The following is a 21,856-nucleotide window of genomic DNA, read 5'->3' on the forward strand; positions in this document are numbered from 1 at the left end:
GTCACTAGTTTACCAAAGAAAGCATCAGTTTCTTCTGCCCCTAACCTATTCAATTTCTGCTTAAGAGGAAAAACGTCCCAATTCTCAATGTAACTGTGTCTTTTAATGCAACTGGCTGGTAAGAGTCAAGAGGCTCCATTTCATGTAGGACATTATCACAGGAGGCCTTCACCAGATAAGGGTTTAGATTTTTCCTTAAGCCCTTCCGTCTTGGGAGGATCACATGGAAACCTTTCTACACACTCGCATAGCACAGTGCAGACGCTTGCTTACATAGAAAAAGACAGCACTTTCTTGGTTGTTTAAGGTCTTTTTTCACTTGTAACTTGTAAAAAAATTCATCATACAAAGTACTACCACATACACCATCTCAAATGATCCTAATAGCAAATCCGCACCTCAAGCATTTTGACCATGATGTTAGAGTTGAGGAAACAGAAGCTGGGAGATATGAAGCCATTCCCAGGAGTCCATAGCTGTTAGTTGGTAAAGTCAGAGGTTAAACCACTTCTAACTCCAAACCTTGTTCATCATCTCCTCCTCCTGCACTTAAAGCTCCATTTACACTTATATTCCACCTAAGATCACAAGTCTTATAATGCTAAAGATAACAAATATTTTAGAATAGCACTGCTTCCAAAATTTATATTTCACAGATGAAGAAACCATGGACAAATAGATGACTGTGCTGGTTTGAAACTATTATGAACCAGAGAAACCATGTTCTTTTCATCTAATCTTATGGGGGCAGACCTATTGTCGGGTAGGACCTCTTGATTAGGTCGTTTCCATGGAGATGTGACTCCATGCATTCAAGGTGGATCTTAATTTGCTTACTAGAGTCAAATGCTTGAAGAAAGAAAACACCCCAGCAGAAGCCAGAAGAATCCACAGGAGCTGAGAGAGTCATTTTTGAAACCAATCCAGGAGAGAAGGACCAGCAGACATTGCCATGTCCCTTCCCATGTGACAGAGGAGGTTAGGCACAATTTCCCTTTCTTCAGTGAAGATATCCTCTTGTTGATGCCTTCATTTGGACATTTCCATGGCCTCAGAATTGTGGCTTGTAACTTAATGAATACCCTTTGTTGAAGCCAATCCATTTCTAGTTTATTGTATTCCGGCAGCTTTACCAAACTGATTAACACTAGCTGTAGTTACAAAACCAGATATCAGCAGACATGAGACTAGAGCCATGGAATCCTACTATGCAAATTGAGTGGGGAAAGGTGGTCTATAGTGAACAGAACATAGACACTATACTCCAGTTTTTAAAATTTAGTCACATAGTACCTGAGTATCCTATGCTAGTTACTACTTCTACTAGCAATAATGAGAGCAAACACCTAGAAAGCATCCACTTTGATCATATGAAATAAATACTATTATTGATCCCCTTTTTCCTTTGGGGAAAATTGATGCCTGAGTAGGTTAAGTTACTTGCTCAAGATCAGAGCCAGGGAATGGCCAAGCTGCTGCTCTGAGCCCAGGCAGTCTGGCCTCATGGTGATGCCTCTAACCACTATGCCGTGCTACTTCTCCAGCCTCTGGTTCTTCCCAGTATAAGTGAGGGCTGCGCCACCTACATTACTGTACTGTAAGATCACACAGTTGAAGAGTTAGTCCAGTACCCTGTTCATAGTAAACAAAAGTTAGGCTTTTTTGGGGGGGGGGGGTCCAACTGAATGGGAGCAGGAGAAGATATTCTCTACCAACGATGCCAAGTTCTTTGAGGTGGTCATGAGGTGGGTGGGTACATGTACCCACCCTTCAAAAGTTAAAATTATAAGCACTGGACTAGTCCAACTGTTGAGTTCAATAATCAAAGGAAAACATAAACATATGAAAAGCAAAACAAGCAACAGCTAATATACTATCTAATCCCCTCAGTGTATAACACCCCATTGCAGTCAGTCAAAAAAGCTTGCTCTTCCTTATTGTCTCAGATCATAAATGCCCCAAGTTCGGGCTGCTCTTTACTCAGTTCAGCCTTCCCAATAGCACATACTGCAGATACTTCATATTAATGAAAGCAATGAAAGTGAACAAGAATATAACACACTGCTATGTAAAGTGCTCTTCCACATTAGATTATTCGCTGCTTGAAGGCAGGGACGATGTCCTATCATTGTTATATTCCCAAGGACATGTTTTTGACTTGTACCTCCAGTGCTTTATGAAACTCTCACTTACAAATAGATGCCAAATAAATATTAGAGAGATGAATGATGTTCTAGTTTTCTAGCTGCTGGAATGTGATATACCAGGACTGGAATTCCCCTTTTCTAAAAAGGGAATTTAATAAGTGCTAGTTTACAATTCTAAGGCCATGGAAATTTCCAAAATTAAGTCTAAAGAAATGCCCAATCTAAGGCATCCAGGGAAAGATACCTTGGTTCAGGAAGGACGGTTAAGTTCAGGGTCTCCCTCTCCACTGGAAAGGCACGTGATGAACAAGGTGCCATCTACGAGCTTCCTCTCCAGGCCTCTTGCTTCATGAAGCTTCCTGGTGGCCCTCTCCTTCTTCATCTCCAAGGATCGCTGGCTGGTGGACTTTGTGGTCCTCTTGTCATTTTGTCATGTTCTCAAAAGTAACACTCTCCAAAATGTCTCCTCTTTTATAGGATTCCAGTAAACTAATCAAGACCCACATAGAATGGGTAGAGACGCATCTCTAGCTAATTCAGTTTAATACCCACAATTGATCGAGTCACATTTCCAAGGAGATAATCTAATCAAGCTTCCAACCTATAGTGCTGAATAGGGATTAGAAGAAAAGGTTGCTCCCACAAGAGTGATTAGGATTAAAACATGGCTTTTCTAGGGTACATAAATCCTTTCAAATGAGCACAAATGAATTAGAAATATTTCCATTGTTCATGCTAACTTGCTGATTTGTCCTTCTCTGATCAACTCCTTAATACACAAATGTCAGTGGTGTTTAGAGTCAGCCTAGCTTCTCTCTCTGCAAATGGCTACAGCCACAGGAAAAGCATCTTACTCCTGAGATTTCCATTTTTTTTTTTAGATTTTATGCTATATAATACTTCACTGTCATGTGACTATTTTAAAGTTAGTTAATTTGATATGCCTGTTTGTGCATAGAAAAAAAATCTGAATAAATATACTCCAAGTTAACAGGTTATCTCTGAGAGCTGAGAACATGGAACATTTACTTTCTACTTTTTTATATTTCTGAAAATCACATTTTTTGGACCATAAACATATACTACATATGTAAACAAGGAAAACGATAAATATTTCTGAAATAATTAGGTTCAATTTATACTCATTTTATATTAATTCAATTGTGTCTTTTGATGACATAAAAGAGATACCTTTAACTCATCAGCAAAATCTTTATCCATCAAGATGAGTTATATCTAAAATGAGTGACCAACCTTCTTTTTAGGAGTCTGTATTAGGATTAATGTGAAAGAATCATATGTTCTGATTTTGACACAAAATGCTATGCCTGCGTAATATTGAGTCTTCAGTTTCAAACCACCCAAATGCAGTGTGGATGCCCCAGGCAACCTGGATACGAGGGAAACATGGATTCAGAACAGCAGAGCGGAAAGGCTTTTGGAGAGAATGGAATCCAACTTCCTTGTCATGCTGGCCTCCCTCTGCAGGAGCCCTGGGAAAGGCTCTTTGGAATTCTTTCCAGGCAGAGTAAAAGTGGTTTTAGATGAGGGGGGAAAAAAAAGAGCACCTAGCCTTACCGAGATATTAAAATCCTGAAGGAAAAGACCAAAATACTTGTGAGGTAACCTGGGTATAGTCCAGATATGAAAAAAAAAATTTTAAGACAAAGAATTTCGATAATATCCACTAATTCTGTCCCCAGAGTCCAGAGCATGGGCCCTCTTTAAAGTGCCTCTACCCAATAAGGGAACTTATTTTGGGTGTTTTAACAACTTTGCTATTGTATAGACCCTGGAGTGGAAATGCATTACAGGAAAGGGGGTTGTGATGGGGCAGAACCCCAAAACACTATGGTCTGAAATACTTCACCTTGCCGAGGAGTGGTCCCTCCCCGGCCACCTGGCCTGTCACATTCTGTCTGGTCCATTACCATCAGCAATGCTGCTCACCCCAGGCCAACTTCTGATAGCAAAAATGACCAGATGATAGAGTAGAGCTTTGGAAAGTGTCAGGACAGAGCTCTCCCTGCAGATTTCCCTTCAGCTGACTTGAGTCATTAATCAGGATTCTTAGGGCTGAGTTCAGCTAAGGATGAGCCTTGTGCTATCATCTAAAGGCCATGTTCTCCCATCTGAACCACAAAGATAGGATGCAGTCTGCCAGAAGGTCTTGTCAAGGTTCATGTGTCAGGTCTACCCATAACTCCTGCCTCACTGTTCTGACTCCTGTCCCTTTAATAAGAATGTGAGCTTTTGACCACTGCATTGATTCAGTTTTGACCTTAATTAATGAAGAGAAATGACCAAATAACTCCTCCACTCAAAAAGTTGCCAGTCTTGAAAAAAAAAGAAGTTACCAGTCTTTCTGTTCACTTCGTGCTGTGTATGTTCTTTCTTTCATAATTTAGAAGCCAAAGGAAGCAGTTTCAAGAAAATTCTATAAAAAGTAGAAGTGTGAAATTCACAAGGATTGAGCAGGGGCTTCTGCACTAAACAATGTGATATTGTTTGGTGTCCTTTGAAAGAAAAGGAAACAAATTTTCCTGTTTAAGCTGAGTAGGGGAGAGATATAGAAAAATGAAATTTGAAGAACAGAGAAGATGATGAATAAAATAATGTCTATAGTTGGAGAGATCACCTTGAAAATGAGAAATAAACCACAGACTTTCAGAATTAGGGAAGGAAGGGGAGAGCTATAGATGAATAGAAGTGACAGAACAGTGAATTCATTTCCTATTGCTACTGTAAACAATTGACAAAAATTAGGGTCCTAGAACAACACAAACTCATGATAATTCTGTAGGTGGCAAGTCCAACAAGGTTTTCACTGGACTAAAATCAAGGTGTTGGCAAAGCTGTCATGCTTTCTGAAGGCTCTAGGGGAAAATCCATTTCCTTGCCTGTTCCACCTTCTAGAGGCCACCTGCATCCCTTGGCTTATGTCCTCTCTCCAACTTCAAGGCACCAATGGCCTGTTAATTCTTTCTCACCTTACCTCACTCTGACATTCACTCTTCTGCCCGCTCCTCCTCATTTAAGGACCTCTGTAATAATACTGAGACAATGTGAATAACCCAGGATAGTCTCAGTTAAGGTGAGCTTATTAGCAACCTTGATTCTACCTGCTACCTTAATTGCCCTTTGCCACGTAAAACAACATATGCACAGGTTCTCAGGATTAGGCTGTGGACAACTTTGGAAGGTCTGCTGCCTAATACAAGTGAGGAGATTTGGGTAATGGTTTGTTTTTTAATTAATGAAATTGAATATTTAATCATTTTCTCAAAGTGAGAAAGAAGGGATAAGGCTGAAACTCTTCATTTCCAAGAAATCAAATGAAAGAGCACAGAACTGGCAGCAGGTTTGGACCAGCATTAACTGTCTACTCTGAAAGAGCCCAGCAAATATCACTTACATCAGAGGCTTCTGTGATACAAAACTTACTTTGCTTACTTGTGACTGTTTAGTTTCTGATTTTTGTTTGATGTATGTTTCTTCCTTAGACTGTGAACAATGTGAGAGTGCCAACTATGTCTGTTTTGTTCATAGCTGTACCTCCTGTACCTAGCATCAATATTAGGCCCTAAATAAATATCTAGTAACTAATTAAAATACATCTTACTAGACAGTCAAGACTCTTAAACAAATTTGCACATTTCGAATGGCTTCACTGGCAATGGAAATCCAAAACCTCCACAATCACCCATTACATAGAGTAGGTTTTCCATACTATGAGGCTTCTCCTAGCTCACCCAGGCCATGTTTCCCCAGCCATTCCCTGGTCACCTTGTACTGTTCTAGATCAATCCTGGGCTCTCCCAGATACCATGAGATTTGCCTGGATGGTGTTTATCTTGATGCTTCAGTGTACTATTTTCTCAACAGTGCACGAATCCCTGATTTCAATCTCTTGCATTAGGGTCTTTCTAAAAGCATCTAACAGCTTGCCGATAAGCCCAAGTATTTTATAAGGGTTTCTCAAAAAGCAATACTTTCCTTCTTCCAGAGCCCAAAAATTGATCCACTAACCATGAGGTGCCCATTGCAGTGTTTGGAGCAGATACTTGCTCCAAGGCCCAGCTATCTTTCCTCTCTGGGTGAAGTCATCTTGAAAGGCTGAAAGCCACCATGACTCCAAGTGGGTCTTGTGTAGACAATGTTTAATCTACAACAGTCGGTTACATCATATCAAATTCCAGCCTCAATGCCCTGTGAAATCTGGCCATGACCCTCACAATTCAAATGATAGTGGATTTGGGATTACATAATATTGAGCTAAACATTTCCTTCAGACGTGAAGCTTGTTCTCCTGACTCACTGAGGTCAGGGCACTTTCTAAGGGTTGTTTTTCTGTCTAGGATGATTGATTTGCACTGCTCTATAGATTCTTTTTGCGCTTAATAGAAATTAGCCAGACCAGGGGCTTGCTTGGGTCAGGAATATCATCTACCACTAACAAAATGAGTAAAGATAAATCAACCTTCGGCAATTTAACTCTTAATCATGTGAGAAATTTTAAGAAATTATGTGGTTTAAGATATAAAATACACAATGCTAATTTAATTTTGTTCATTATAGGGCAACTCCATTCTGGATCCCAAAACAAGGGATTTTCTGGGTTCTAAGAAGAAAAACACATTCATCAACTGTTTAAGAGAAACAGTCCATTCTCACTCCCCACAGCAGCATGAATTCTAAATAAATTGAGGAGCTAACCATAACATTCAAGAATATAGAAATTGAAAGCAAATACTTAAAGCTTTGGAAGAAATGCGTAAGTGAGGAAGCAATAGGAGAAATTGCAAAAGAAAGGATGGAAAGATTCATTTACATAAAATGTTAAACATCTCTATACAAAAATTGAATTGAAATTAAAAGTCTAAAAGCACATTGGAGAAAATTATTATACCAGAAAGGAATATAAGAGTTAACATACTTTCATAAGAAAACTTGATAGGTAAGTGAGTAAATGACAGTGACAACCTTAACTGACAAAAGAGAAAATACCAACATATAGAAAAATGTTTCACCTTGTAGTAATCAAAGAAATGAAAAAAAATTTTTCAAAACTAATGCCCTTTTAACGCCTTTCATTATTAAGTTATTCAATCAGTGATTCACTCAACAAAACTTTCTTAGAGGGGCAATGACAAGGTGATAAGGGTTTAGTGATTAAACCCCTGGAGTGCCTTCCCTCAGAGAGGTTTCAGCCACTGGAGGAAGAAAGGCTCAAACACAGAAAAGAGGCACAACAAAATAAAAGTAAAGGAAGTGGTGAAATAGACTGGGGCAGGAAATCATTTCAGAAACACTTCACATCACTAACAACACCACTGCTGGAAAGAATTTTGTACAAATAAGCCTTTTTATACACAGCAAATAGTAGCATAAATTGTTACCACTCTTTTGGAAAGTAATTTGTCAAATCATTTTAACAACTCTTTTTTCATACTCTTTGACCCAGTTAATATTCTTCTGGGCATCTAGTCAAATGAAAGGATTTTGCATCTAGAAAAAAAATTATAGACAAAGATTTTCAAAACACCATTAGTTATCATCTTAAGAGCAAAACAGAGGTGGGAATGTAAATGGCTAAAGTATGGAGAAATTATGGTTCCTTCATTAAATGAGACATGTGGCCATTAAAGATAATTTTAAGAAAAGCATGACAAAGGGCAAACTTTGACATCTAAAGTTATATATATACTAAAATTAAAACTATGTAGTAAATTAGCTATAGATTGACAGATGCTTGAATGAAAATTTTACCAGAAGTGGTGTTTGGATACAGCAATTTGTGGTAATAGTGTGTTCTAGTTTGCTAGCAGCTGGAATGCAATATACCAGAAACAGAATGACTTTTAAAAGGGGGAATTTAATAAGTTGGTAGATTACAGTTCTAAGGCCAAGAAAATGTCCCAATTAAAAATCTACAGAAATGTCCAATCTAAGGCATGCAGGGAAAGACACCTTGATTCAAGAAGGCCGATGAAGTTCAGAGTTTCTCTCTCAAGTGAGGAGGCATATGGCGAACACAAGTCAGGGTTTCTCTCTCAGCTGGAAGGAAGGGCACGTGGCAAACACAGCATCATCTGCTAACTTTCTCTCCTAGTTTCCGGTTTCATGAAGCTCCCTGGGAGGTGTTTTCCTTCTTCATCTCCAAAGGTCGCTGGCTGGTGGACTCTGCTTCGTGGTGCTGCAGCATTCTCTGCTCTCTCTAAATCTCCCATTCTCCAAAACGTTTCCCCTTTTATAGGACTCCAATAAACCAATCAAGATCCACCCAAATGGGTGGAGACATGTTATCACCTAATCCAGTTTAACAACCACTCTTGACTAAATCACATCATCCAAGGAGATGATCTGATTGCAACTTCAAACATACAGTATTGAATAGGGATTACTCTACCTTTATGAAATGGGGTTTTGATGAAAACATGGCTTTTCTAGGGGGCATACATCCTTTCAAACCTACACATAGTGTTATTGTTCTGAATAATTCAATTACTTCATAGCTGTGAGACGGCTATGCATCCATCTTCTACTGCTTCTGGGCTTAGTCTCATGACTTGCTTTGGCCAACAGGATGTGAATAGATGTGACCTGCATACTATCCCGGGAGAAGCCTTGAAAGCAGTTGTGTGTTTGAACTCAGCCTCATGCACTTCTGCCATCTGACGGGGCATCCCAGACAGATGGCAGTCCTTCTGTCTGGGTCTCAGAATGAGAAGACACAGGTTAACCTGCAGCTCTGCTCTAAGGTGATGGGGGAAATAAGTGTTATTATAGAAGTCTCTAGGATTTTGGAATTACTTGTGACTTCAGCAAAAGCTGAAACTTTTTATATACAGAAACTTGGCAATTTATTTTTTAGAACACTGTATTTTTGGACATTTTAGTAAGCGTTTAATGATTTTCAAATGATAGTTTCAAATATAAACAATTACTTTTGCCTGAGACCTAAGAACAGCCCTGGAGGAAAATGAAATGGTTATTTTCAAACAAGATAGAGGAGGACTATGTCTGCGTATCATGGGAAATTATCATGACTTGTCCTGAGGATTTAAAAGTTCTCAGTTAGATGAAATAACTCTCTCCTTTTTTTTTTTCATTCTTAAACCTAGCTTACTTTTGTTATTGAAAATGGTGGGAAAAGCCATTTGGGACTGAAAATTGGAAACTGAGAATTTTTTAACCCTCAGGACAAGTCATGATAAGATCCAGATTCAGGAACAATTTACATCCTTCTAAAGTGCATTTTAAAACTGACTAGCTTAATCTTATTCTTCCCAATTAATGTTCTCCTCATCAATTGAAAGAATAGGATTCCACTTTGCCACTACTATGCTATGCTAGCTGATTTTGTCTGTTGGTAGGGGTGACAGCAAAGAACCCCTCGTATTCAAAGTACAGAACCAGCACATAATACATAGCAGCAAGCAGTACTCAAAATATTCTTTGGAGGCAGAATTTTTCTTGCTCCAGAAATGAGAATAAGAACCTATCTATAAATTCACTGCTGCCAATAATAACATACATAAAATAGCAAATCTATATAAAATGCAGGAGATTTTATCTCAGGCAGAAAGAAATAAAGAGGTGGATAACCTAAGAGTGATAATTTGGCATTGGTCCTGGGAAAGACAATAAGAAGTGGAGCACAACAAAGTCCTTTGGCAAGCATAAAAGGGAATGGTAGAGTTATCATAATTTGATACTAATGAATAATGAAATGTGTGCATTTATTTAACAAAGTGTTATTTAGGCTCATATAGCCTACCAGGTACCAAGGATATAACAGTGAATGAGATGAACCTGGCTTCTGCATTGCCAGACCTTTCAGAGAATGAAATGATCCCTACCTTCATCAACCATATAGCCCAAGGAAAAAGAAGTCTAATTAGCTGGAATAATTGATTACTATGGGAGGACACACTGCTGCAATTTAGCTAGATTGGTAGGGAGTCAGGGAAGTCTTTTCTGGAGGAAGCAAGGGACTAAGCTGATTTTCAAAGGATCAATAGCAATTACCTAGGACCACACAAGAAGGAGAAACTGTAGTGGAGAATGTCCCAGGACCAGTGAACAGCACGCCCAAAGGTGAAATCAAACATGGTATATTATAGGAAATTAAATAGGTTCAATGTGAGAGAGGGAGTTCAAGAGAGAGGGTGGGAGTGGTGGGCAGGGACCCCACCACACAGAGGCCTAGAAGTCATGTAAAGGAGCTGGGACTTTATTGTACCAACAATGGCATGTCCAGACGACCAAGATGGTGGCATCTGATATCCAGGGTCCTGTTGCCCAGTGGAATTTTGGAACAACCAGCAAAAACTGGAAGAGCCACCTTCTTCGAAATTCTGGAAGATAGTTAAAGCTTTCGGTAACTGGGCAAGTATCAAATCAACAAAATCCTACTTAAATAAATGGTAGGACTAGCTCACAGTTTCTTGCTGGCCCCTCCCCAGCCCCTTCATCCTTGTGAAGCCAGCCTGCAATCCCACTGGGGTCTAGGGCCTTATTCCACAGGGAGCACCCTTATGTACATACAAGGTGGCTATGTGTCAATGCCAATCTGTTGGGGAGAAGCCTGGGAAATGGACCAGAACACTCCTCTCTGGCTTGCTCCCCACCACCACCACCAGGACTTGTCCTGTAGGCAGAAGCAACTTGCAAAGCCATTTAAGAAACAATTAAATCCAAACAGCCTGGGGCAAAGAATTACCTGCTGTAAGAAGGGAGGGATCTGTTTCACAGGGGGAGTTTGAATTTCAGAAAAAAATGAGGGGACCTCATATTCTTCTGCCTTGGGATGATTTTCTTTGATAGGAGGGCTAACCATTGAAGAACTAGCCAAGAAAGAGCTGGTTTGCAAAAAGTGTAAAAGATATTTTTTTGCATGGGTTTGTTTTTGTAGCTCCTGGAAGGAACTTAAATACATCCCTGTCATATCACTAGCTCGATGAAAATGTAAGGAAAAGAGAAATCAGGGACTCAAGTTAATGCTTAAAAATATTAAAATGTACAGTTTACAACAAAAGGTTACAAGACAAACTGTAAATGATGGCCCATTCAAAGCAAAAACATAAAAATCCAGAAATCTAAAACAAGACCAGACTTTTTACATACCAGAAAAAGACTTTAAAAATGATACTCTATATGCTCAAACAGATAAAGCCATCAGAAAAAAATAGCTATCAGAGAAACAATGACTGAACAAAAGAGAATTTCAATAAAGAGGTAGCAAATTTTTAAAAGGACCCAAACAGAAATTAAGGAGTTGAAGTTCAGAGTAAATGAAATTGAAATTTCTCTAGAGGATTTCAGCAGTAGATTTGAAGCAGAAGTAAGAATTGGTGAACTTGAAAAAAATGTCAATTGAAATAATTCAGGCTGAAGAGCAAAAAGAAAAAATTGAAGAAAGGTAGACAGAGCTTAAGAGACCTGTGTAACACCATCAAGCATGCCAATGTACACAGTGTGGGAGTCCCAGAAGAAGGAAAAAGAGGAAAAGAGGTCGAAGGAATTTTGAAAACAATAATGGTAGAAAACTTCCCAAATTTAACAAAAGACATGAATATTCACATTCAAGAAGCCCAAAGAACCCTGAATACGATAAACAAGAAGGAAACTACATCCAGACACAAAGCAGTCAAACTACCAAATGACAAGGACAGAAGAGTTCTGAAAACTGCAAGAGGAAAGTAATGACTTATGTTCAAGGGGATCTCAAAAAGATTAAAGGCTGATTTCTCAATTTTAAAAAAACAACATAGGCAAGAAAGCCATAGGGGAAAATATTTAAAGTACTGAAAAAAAAATTGCCAACCAAGAATTTTATATTTGATGAGACAATCTTTCAAATATGAGGGAGAGATTAAGACATTCCCAAATGAATAAAAACCATGGTAGATTGTCACACTAGATCTGCCCTAACCACATGCTAAAAGAAGCTCTGTAGACTGAAGGAAAGGACAATAGACTGGATCAAAGCAGCATAAAGAAATAAAGACTACCAGCAAAGGTAATGATATGGTTAATTATAAATGCCAGTAATACTGTATTTTCAGGCAACTCCACTTTATACTTCTTACAGCTTCTAAAATGCAAGTTCATAAAAGGGAATAACAAATTTATGATTTTGGACATCAATGTATAAAAACATAATCTGTAATAAGTACAACAAAAAGGTGTGGAGACAGAGGGGTGCAGGAACTGGGTGTGTGCTACTGTAGTTTGGTTGGTATCAAATTAAGCATAATTTTTACAGATTTAGGATAATAAATTTAAGCCCCATAGTAACCATAAAGAAAATACCTGAAAAATATATACAGAAGGAAATGAGAAGGGCCTCAAAATGGTACACTACAAAAAAAAAAATAAATATGAGAAAAGGCATTAGTGGAAGTTTTGAGGGAAATAAAAAGTATGACCAATTAGAAAAAAATGGCAGAAGAAAGTCCTGCATTATCAATAGTTATTTTTAATGTAATTATTTGTAATGTAAATGTATTGAATTCTCTAGGCAAAAGTCAGAGATTGGCAGAATGAATGAAAAAACATGACAACTATTTGCTGTTTACAAGAGACCCACCTTAAATTCAGATACAAGTGGGTTGAAAGTGAAAGGATGGAAAACAATATCCCTCACAAGTAGTAAGCAAAAGAGAGCTGCAGTAGCTCTACTAATATTAGATCAAAGGACTTGGAATCAAAAACTGTTGTAAGGGGGGAAAGGGCACAATATATTGATCAAAGTGTCGGTTTAACAAAGAAATAACAATTATAAATATGTATGTAGCTAACAGCAGCAAATATTGATGCAAACAGCCACAAATCTGAAGCAAATATTGACAGATTTGAAGGGAAGAAATAAAGGGTTTCTCATTAGCAGAACACTTCAACACACCACTTTTAGTAATGGATAGAATACCTAGACAAATGATCAACAAGGGAAAGGAAGATTTGAATGACAGTATAAAACAACCAGAGGTAATACGTGTGTGTGTGTGTGTGTGCGCAAAACAATTCCCCCTATAGCATCAGAATATACAATCTTCTCTACTGCAAATGGGCCATTTGTTACCATATATTAGGTAACAAATCAAGTCTCAAATTTTTTTTTTTTTTTGGATAGGAAGGCACCAGAAATTGAACCTGGGTCTCTGACATGGCAGGCAAGAACTCTGCCTGCTGAGCCACTGTAGCCCACCCTCAATCAATTTTAAAATATTAATATCATACAATATATCTTCTGTGACCTCAATGGAATTAAGTTAGAAATCAATAACAGAAGAAGAACTAGAAAATTCACAAATATGTGAAAATTAAACATCACACTGTAAACAACCAGTGGGTCACAGAAGATATTACAAAGGAAATTAGGAAGTTTCTTGAGGGGAATGAAAATGCAAGCACGACATACCAAAACTCGTGTGATGCAGCATAGACAGGGCTGAGGGGGAAATTTATAGCTCTAAATGTCTACATTAAAAAAGAAGAAAGGGGGGCGGGCCGCGGTGGCTCAGCGGGCAAGAGTGCTTGCCTGCCGTGCCGGAGGACCCCGGTTCGATTCCCGGCCCCAGCCCATGTAAAAAACAAACAAACAAACGAAATATAATAAAACAAGAAAATGTTTAAAAATGTTTCCCATCCTTCCTTCCTTCTCTGTCTTTCCTTCCTTTAAAAAAAAAAAAAAAAAAAAAAAAAGAAGAAAGGTCTCAACTCAGAGATCCTAACCTCACAACTGTAGGAACTAGAAAAAGAAGCGCAAACCAAACCTAAATGAACAGAAGGAAAGAAATAACAAAGATCAGAGCAGAGATAAAAAGAACTAGAGAAAAAAGAAAAACCATAGGGAAATCGATGAAAAACAAAAGTTGGTTTTTTGAAAAGATCAATGAAATTGACAAAATTATAACTAGACTGACTGAAGAAGAGAGAGGAGACACACATAAATAAAATCAGAAACAAAAAGGGGTACATTATTACTGACCCTGCAGAAAAGAAATTTATCAGAGGATGCTGTGAACATCTGTACAACAAATTAGATAACATAGATGAAATGGACAAATTCCTAAAAACACACAAACAACCTACACTGACTTAAGATGACATAGAAGATTTCAGTGGACCAATAAAAACCAAAGACACTGACTAAGTAATCAAAAACTCCCCCAACACCCCCCAAAATAAGCCCAGGACCAGATTGCTTCACTAGTGAATTTTTACCAAATATTCTAAGAATACTGCAATTCTATTTGAACTCTTCCAAAAAAATTGGCCTGGAAGGAATATTTTTCAACATGGTCTATGAGGCCAACATCACCCAAGTACCAAGCCAGATACCACAAAAGATAAATGTTACATATCAATATCCCTTATGAACACAAATACAAAAATCCTCAAGAAAATATTAGCAAAACGAATCCAACGTTACATTAAAAGACTTATATACCATGATCAAATAGGATTTATCCCAGGTGTACAAAGGTGGTTCAACATAAAATCAAGTAATGTAATACACTACATTAACAAAACAAAGGAAAAAATCCCACCTGATCATTTTATTTGGTGCAAAACAGTAATTGACAAGAATATAGCACCATTCTTCATAAAAAGTACTCAGAAAACTAGAGATGGAAGGAAATTTCCTCAACATAATAAAGAGGATATTTGAAGAACCCACCACTTGCATTGTACTCAATTTTGGAACACTGAAAGCTTTCCCTCTAAGATCAGGAACAAGGTAAGTGTCACCACTGTTATTAAACATAATATTGAAAGTTCTAGCCAGAACACTTAGACATAAAATGAAATAAAATTCATCCAAATTGAAAAGGAAGAAGTAAAACTTTCCCTGTTTGCAGATGTCATGATCATATATATATAGAAAATCATGGAAAATCTACAACAAAGCCACTAGAGCTAATATATTCAGCAAGGTGGTAGATAGAGTACATGATCAACAGGTAAAATTCATTAGTGTTTCTGTAAACTGGTAATGAACTATCTAAAGAGGAAATCAGGGGGAAAATCCATTTACTATAGCAACTAAAAGAATCAAATATTTAAGAATAAATCTAACCAAGGATCTAAATTAGTAACCCCCATTATACTCTCAATGGATCATGAAATTCTTTTCCAACTACAGTCATGGTTTTCCATCATATATTTGTAAAGTAATTTATTTAATATCCACTTCTTTCCCCAGACCCATTTTTCTCACCATCGTATTCTCACAGTCTAGTACCTAGTAAACACTCAATAATTATTTGTTGATTAGTTGAATGGGTGATTGATAATATGGGTTAGAAAGTTTGATTGCTGCTCTAGTTTGCTAGCTGCCAGAACGCAATATACCAGAAATGGAATGGCTATTAAAAAGGAGAATTTAATAAGCTGCTAGCTTACAGTTCTAAGGCTGAGAAAATGTCCCAATTAAAACAAGTCTATAGAAATGTCCAGTCAAAGGCATCCAGGGAAAGATATTTTGATTCAAGGCCAGTGAAGTTTAGGGTTCCTCTCTCAAGTGAGAAGGCACATGGTGAACACAGTCAGGGCTTCTCTCTCAGCTGGAAGGGCACATGGTGAGCACAGCGTCATCTGCCCGCTTTCCCTTCTGTCTTCCTGTTTCATGAAGCTCCCCGGGAGGTGTTTTCCTTCTTCATCTCCAAAAGTCACTGGTTAGTGGACTCTCTGCTTCTCCTGGCTATGTCGTTCTTCTCTGCTCTCCCTGAATCTCTCTCTTTCTCCAAAATGTTTTCTCTGTTATAGGACTCCAGTAAACTAATCAAGACCCACCCAAATGCGTAGAGGCACGTTTCTACCTAATCCAGTTTAACAACCACTCTTGATTGAGTCACATCTCCAGGGAGATGATCGAATTACAGTCTCAAATGATTAGAAGAAACGGCTGCCTTTACAAAATGGGATTAGGATTAAAACATGGCTTTTCTAGGGGACATACATCATTTCAAACCAGCACAATTACATAACTATGAAAGTCTGTGTTTTTACAATATCTGATAGTTCTTTAGGTAAGGATTTCTAGGTTATCTAAATGATCTTGATGGATTTCCTCCTGCTTCCTTGCAGCTAGACATATATTGTGAATAAAAACTAAAGCTCAGAAAGTTAAATAGCTTAATTCAGATTACACCATTGTGATTAAAAGCATCATCTGTGGAACTGAACTAGCTTCACCACTTGCTAAATTTGTGATCTCAGTCAGGTGACCTAACCTGTGGGTCAGGCTTCCCATTTGTCAAATTGAGGTAATAAAAATACATACCTCCTGGATTTTTGTGTGTTTGTTTGTTTTTTCATGGGCAGGCATCAGGAATCAAACCCGGGTCTCCAGCAAGGCAGGCGAGAACTCTACCACTGAGCCACTGTGGCCCGCCCCTGGGTTTGTTCTAGGATTTAAAGTTCTTAGGATGGCGTCTGGAATATGGTAATTGCTACGTAAATTTTAGCTATTATTTTTTACATAACTGAAAATAATCTAGGCTTTCTATGTTCAGGATTATAAATCCAACCTTCTATTTTTCAACCCGTTCTTTGGCAATTTCTATGTTAGGTATAAGTCTAGGCCTCGAGGTTGCAAAAATAGTCTAGAGACAGACCTTGCTTTTGAAAAGCTTCCAGTCCAGGGAGGATAAACAAGCATGAGTACAGATATCATAAGGAAATTATGGTAAGTGATGCTCCCGATTTAAAAATCAAAGTGCTCCTGGAGGGCAAAAAATTAGCTGGGCTTGAGGCAAGGTGAGGGGCGCTTAGGAGAGAAGCTGACATCTCATTTGGGACTTGAAGGAGGATGGATTTGAAATAGATGTGACAGATTCACATAATAAAATCGCCTTTTCTCTGAAACTAGAACCTTATTTTTTCAAGAACCCCAAGGAAAGCCCCTACTCTTGAGGTGAAAGGGCCCCTACCCTAGTCCCATGGGATGCATCAGGGTTGATTTAAACTGGCCCTAATAATATCTGCCCTCTTAGCCACCGATTGGTCCAAGGGTGGGCATGTGATGTTGAATTAGATATGAGGGAAAGCCTGATGGGAAAGGCGGTCTTCCTGAACAAGCAGAAAAAGCCTGCCGGTGAAAAGGCTGCGTTTGCTTTCCCTTCCTCTTCCTTCCTGCCTGGTATACACAGCAGGGGTGAAAAGTTGAGGGTGTCACAATGTAGAGTACAGAGGCAGAAAGAGTCCTTGTCTTTACCCTTTTACAGCATCACTGCAGCCCTGAACTTCCTATCTTAGGTTTTCTTAAGTAAGAAAATTACACCCCGATTTATTTAAGCCACTGTGGACAGGTTTTCTGTTACTGACACCTGAAAGCATTCCTCACTAACACAAAAAGACCAAAGTGGGGATTACTTCAAGCAGAGTCTGTCCAAAGTTTGTTTCACCTAGAAATAGTTCAGGGGCTTGATATGGATGGAGTGAATGGGGAAAAGTGAAGGAAGAGAGAAGAGATGTGGGAAATCGCAGGAAATGAGGCTAGAAATCAAAATTCCTGAATTCTATAGATTTGGATTTGAATTTTATCGTAGTGATAATAACAAGCCAAGCAATGTGGTCAACATTACTTATTTAGGGAAAGAATCCAATCAGTGGTGCACAACAAACTAGGAACCAGTTAGGAGGCAGGCACTGAAGTTTAAGAAAGGAGATGAGCCTAAACATTCACATAGGAATAAAGAAGAAAGGATAGTCACGTTATAGCTTCTCGAGAATCATATTTCTATCTCCTTACTGTAGCAACCGTTAAGGAGCTGAGAAATTTGTGGAAGGAGTTTAAAAGTGAAGTTGGCCTCTGAAGTCACATGGCTGGAGTCTAATCACATTTCTTCTCCCATCTCAACCTCGCAAAGCAGCAGCATTCTCATCTGCAGTCATTTTTACCTGTAAAGTCATTGATTTGACTTTGCTAACCGATAGTTATATACCACTTATATGCCAGGAGATTTCCAAGTGATTACCAAATACACATTTAAACCACAATATAAACCTGTTAGGCAAATAATATGAATAACCCTGTTTTATAGTGGTGCCTAGTTTAACGTATTGTTGAGCGAATTCATTGAAAATATTGCCAGTAAAATGCTTAAAACCCTCAATAAATATTAGCTTCTTCTACCACCTGTTTTACTGGTGAATTTTTTATAATAACATTTCTTTTTTGTATTTATTACCTCTTGCTTGTGTACAGAGTTAGCAGTAGTGCAGAGGCATCACATTTCTTTTATTTCTCTTCCTCCCTTTTTCTTTTTCTGAGGGAGAGCGATCAGGTTTATTGTAGCATAAGTGGTGTATAGTAAATTTCACTTTTTGAATTTGTCTTGACAGATGTATACACTCATGGTAACATCACCAATTTTTAACATTTCTGTCACACTTCTGTGACACCCCCCCCCCCCAAAATTTCCCTTTTGCCCAAATTTGCCAATCAATCCCAGCCCCTGGCAAACACTAATCTGAGGCCTTTCCAGGTAGTTTTGCATTTTCCAAAATGTTACAAAGATGACATCAAACAGAATGTAATATTCTGTTCTGACTTCTTTCATCTGCTCTAGAGTATTATATAAATCTTTAGCTTAATATAATCTAACTTCAAAAGATGTTACACTGCTACATGCATAGCACAAGAATTTTACAGCAATATATGTCCATTTTCTCACCCCTGTTCTTTGTCCTCGTCTTATATTTCACTTTTACTTCTGTTTTAAACCTTACTATACGTTCTTATTACATGGCTTTAGACGACTTTCCAAGAGTTTAATATTAAGAGAAATGATCTTATATTTGCCATCATTTTTACCATTTATATTACTTTTCATTTCCAAGTGTGTGTTTTTGAACCAAAATTTCCATTTAGTATCATACTCCTTCCACCTGAAAAACTCCATTCAATGTTTCCTGTAGTGTGTGTCTACTGATGATATATTCTCCCAGCTTCTGTTTGTCTGAAAAAGGATTTTGTCTTCATTTCTGAATAATATTACCAGGGGGTATAAAATACTGGCCATATAGCTTATAACAGCAATTCTGCTTTAATTCTTATCTTTGTTCCTATATATAATATTTCTTTTTTCCTCTATTTTCAAGATTTTTCTCTTTATTTTTGGTTTTCAACACTGTGATGTGGCTAAGGATGTATGTTTGAGAAAGAAAACAAGTACATGTGTATGTACTTTATTCTATGTAACCCTCTTGTCTTGTGTGTGAGCTGGAATGAATGGCTTGCTTCTAAGGAAAGGTATGGCAAACATGGTGGGACATCACTGTGGAGAATAGGTTATAAAAGACCATGGCTCTGTCTTGCATAGACTCTCTCTTGGACCTCAATGACTTGGCTGCCATTTGTGAGTTGTCCTATGGAGAGGCCCATTTGACAAGACTGTGGGTTGTTTCTGCATTTCAACAGCCAGTGAGGATATGGGGCCCTCAATAGCCCAGAAGGAACTGAATCCATCCACAAACCACATGCACAAGCTTCAAAGACCACCCTTCCCCAGCCAAGCTTTGGCATAACTGAGGCTTCAGCTGATACCCTGATTGGAGCCTGTGAGAGATGCTGAATCTGAGGACCCAGCTAAGCCAAGTTATACCCAGATTCCTGAAAAACTGTATAATAATAAATGCTTATTATTTTCAATGCTAAGTTTTAGAGTTTGTAAGGTTGCGATAGTTCATTAAAATGGCCATGGAGGTGATCACTTCCAGTCTCTTGACATACCCTCAATCTTGTGAGCATCTGACAGGCCCATGGAAAAACCTTGTAAGTGTGGCGTCACCTTGTATCATGGCTTCCAGAGATTCTCAGCTGTCATGCTAGCCCACACTCTACCTGTGCTGGTTTGAATCTGTGGTGGACACCAGAAAAGCCACGTTCTTTAATCCTCATGCAATATTGCTGGCTGGGAGCTTTTTGATTGTTCCCATGGAGATGTGCCTCACCATGGAGATGTGCCTCACCCAAAGGTTAATGTGGGTATTAACTTTTCCTTAGAGGGAGATGTGTCTACACCATTCCAGGTGGGTCTTGATTAGCTTACTGGAATCCTTTAAAAGATGAGGCATTTTGGAGAGAGTCCCTTGTTTAGAGCCATGAGAACCAGGAGAGCCCACAGAGCCAGAGGCCCTTGGAGATGAAGAAGGAAAACATCCCTGGGGAAGCTTCATAAAACAAAAAGCCTGGATAGAAAGCTAGCAGATGTTATCATGTTCACCATTTGCCTTTCCAGTTGAGAAAGAAACCCTGAACTTCATCAGCCTTTCTTGAGTGATGGTAACCTCTTGTTAGTGCCTTAATTGGGACATTTTTATAGACTTGCTTTAATTGGGATATTTTCACAGCCTTAGAACTATAAGCTTCTAAATTTCATAAATTCCCCTTTTTAAAAGCCATTCCATGGCTGTCACCACCTTAGGCTTCAACCTGCCTGCACGAAGTCATACAATAAAACTCCTTTGATAAAAAAGAAAGTTCCATTTCTGGTATTTTGCATTCCAGCAGCTAGAAAACTAGAACACTGTCTTTAAACCTTGTTAAAATTCAGCTGCTTTTTTTCTTTCTTGTTTTATGGTAGCTTCCTATTCTTCCCTTGCTCCATCAGAGGTGCCTATTCCTCCTTGGAGGAGTTGCCATTCTTTGGGATTCAGTTCACCTGCCTGCCTTGTGAACTCAGTTCTACCATGGGTTCAAGAAAAGCTGTGATTTTGTATACCATCCATGTTTTTCTCATTGTTAGAGGACAATGACATTTTCCTACAACTTTCTATATCCCAGTTAGAAATTTAACCCATCACATTTATTTCTTAAACTCTTCTGATGCCCTAAATGCACCCTCCCTTTTTTACCTAGGGCTGAATAGAATGTATTCAAAATTATTCGGGAGGCTCTTTTTCCTTCTTCAATGGGACCATATTGGAATCTCAGGTTTTCAGAAAGCCAAGGGCAGGGCTTCCTTACTACTGTCTCACTGGCCAAGTGGTGTTACAGTTGTCATCTTGTCCCCACCATCTGCTTCTGGCCTCTACTGCTCCAGCAGCCACAGAAGGTCCCTCAGATCTCTCCTTCCTTGGACCACAATGTCAGCATCTTACAGCATCCCCATTAGAATACCAAGTGTTGGAGGAATACTTGGCTCTACTATCCTGTCTCTCTTTGTGTGTTAATTTGTTAAGGATGCTGTAATGTAACATGTCAGAAATGGAATGGCTTTTAAAAAGGGAATTTATTAAGTTACAAGTTTCTAGTTCTAAGGCCATAAAAATGTCCAAACTAAGGCATCCAGAGAAAGATACCTTGACTCAAGAAAGGCTGATCTGAGAAGGCACCTGGCTGGCATCTACTGGTCCTTCTTCCTGGTTCCATTGCTTCCAGCTTCTGATGCCAGTGGTTTCCTCTCTAAGTGTCTGTGAGCCTTCACTTCACTTCTCAGAGACACAAGTCTGGGTTCTGGCTTGCTTAGCATTACATGGGAAGGCATATGGTGATGTCTGCTGGGCTCTGCATCTCCAAATGTCTATGTCTAGGTGTTTGCTCTCTCTGTCAGCACTCCAAGCATCAGGGCAGCACCAAATGTCTGCATCTTTGTTGGCTCTGTTGATTATGTTGACTCTGAGCTTTGTCCAGAATGTTTCCTCTTTTAATGGACTCCAGTAAACTAATCAAGACCCATCTTGAATGGGTGGAG

This window comes from Tamandua tetradactyla, chromosome 6 (genome assembly GCF_023851605.1).
Source record: "Tamandua tetradactyla isolate mTamTet1 chromosome 6, mTamTet1.pri, whole genome shotgun sequence".
Classification (NCBI taxonomy): Eukaryota; Metazoa; Chordata; class Mammalia; order Pilosa; family Myrmecophagidae; genus Tamandua; species Tamandua tetradactyla.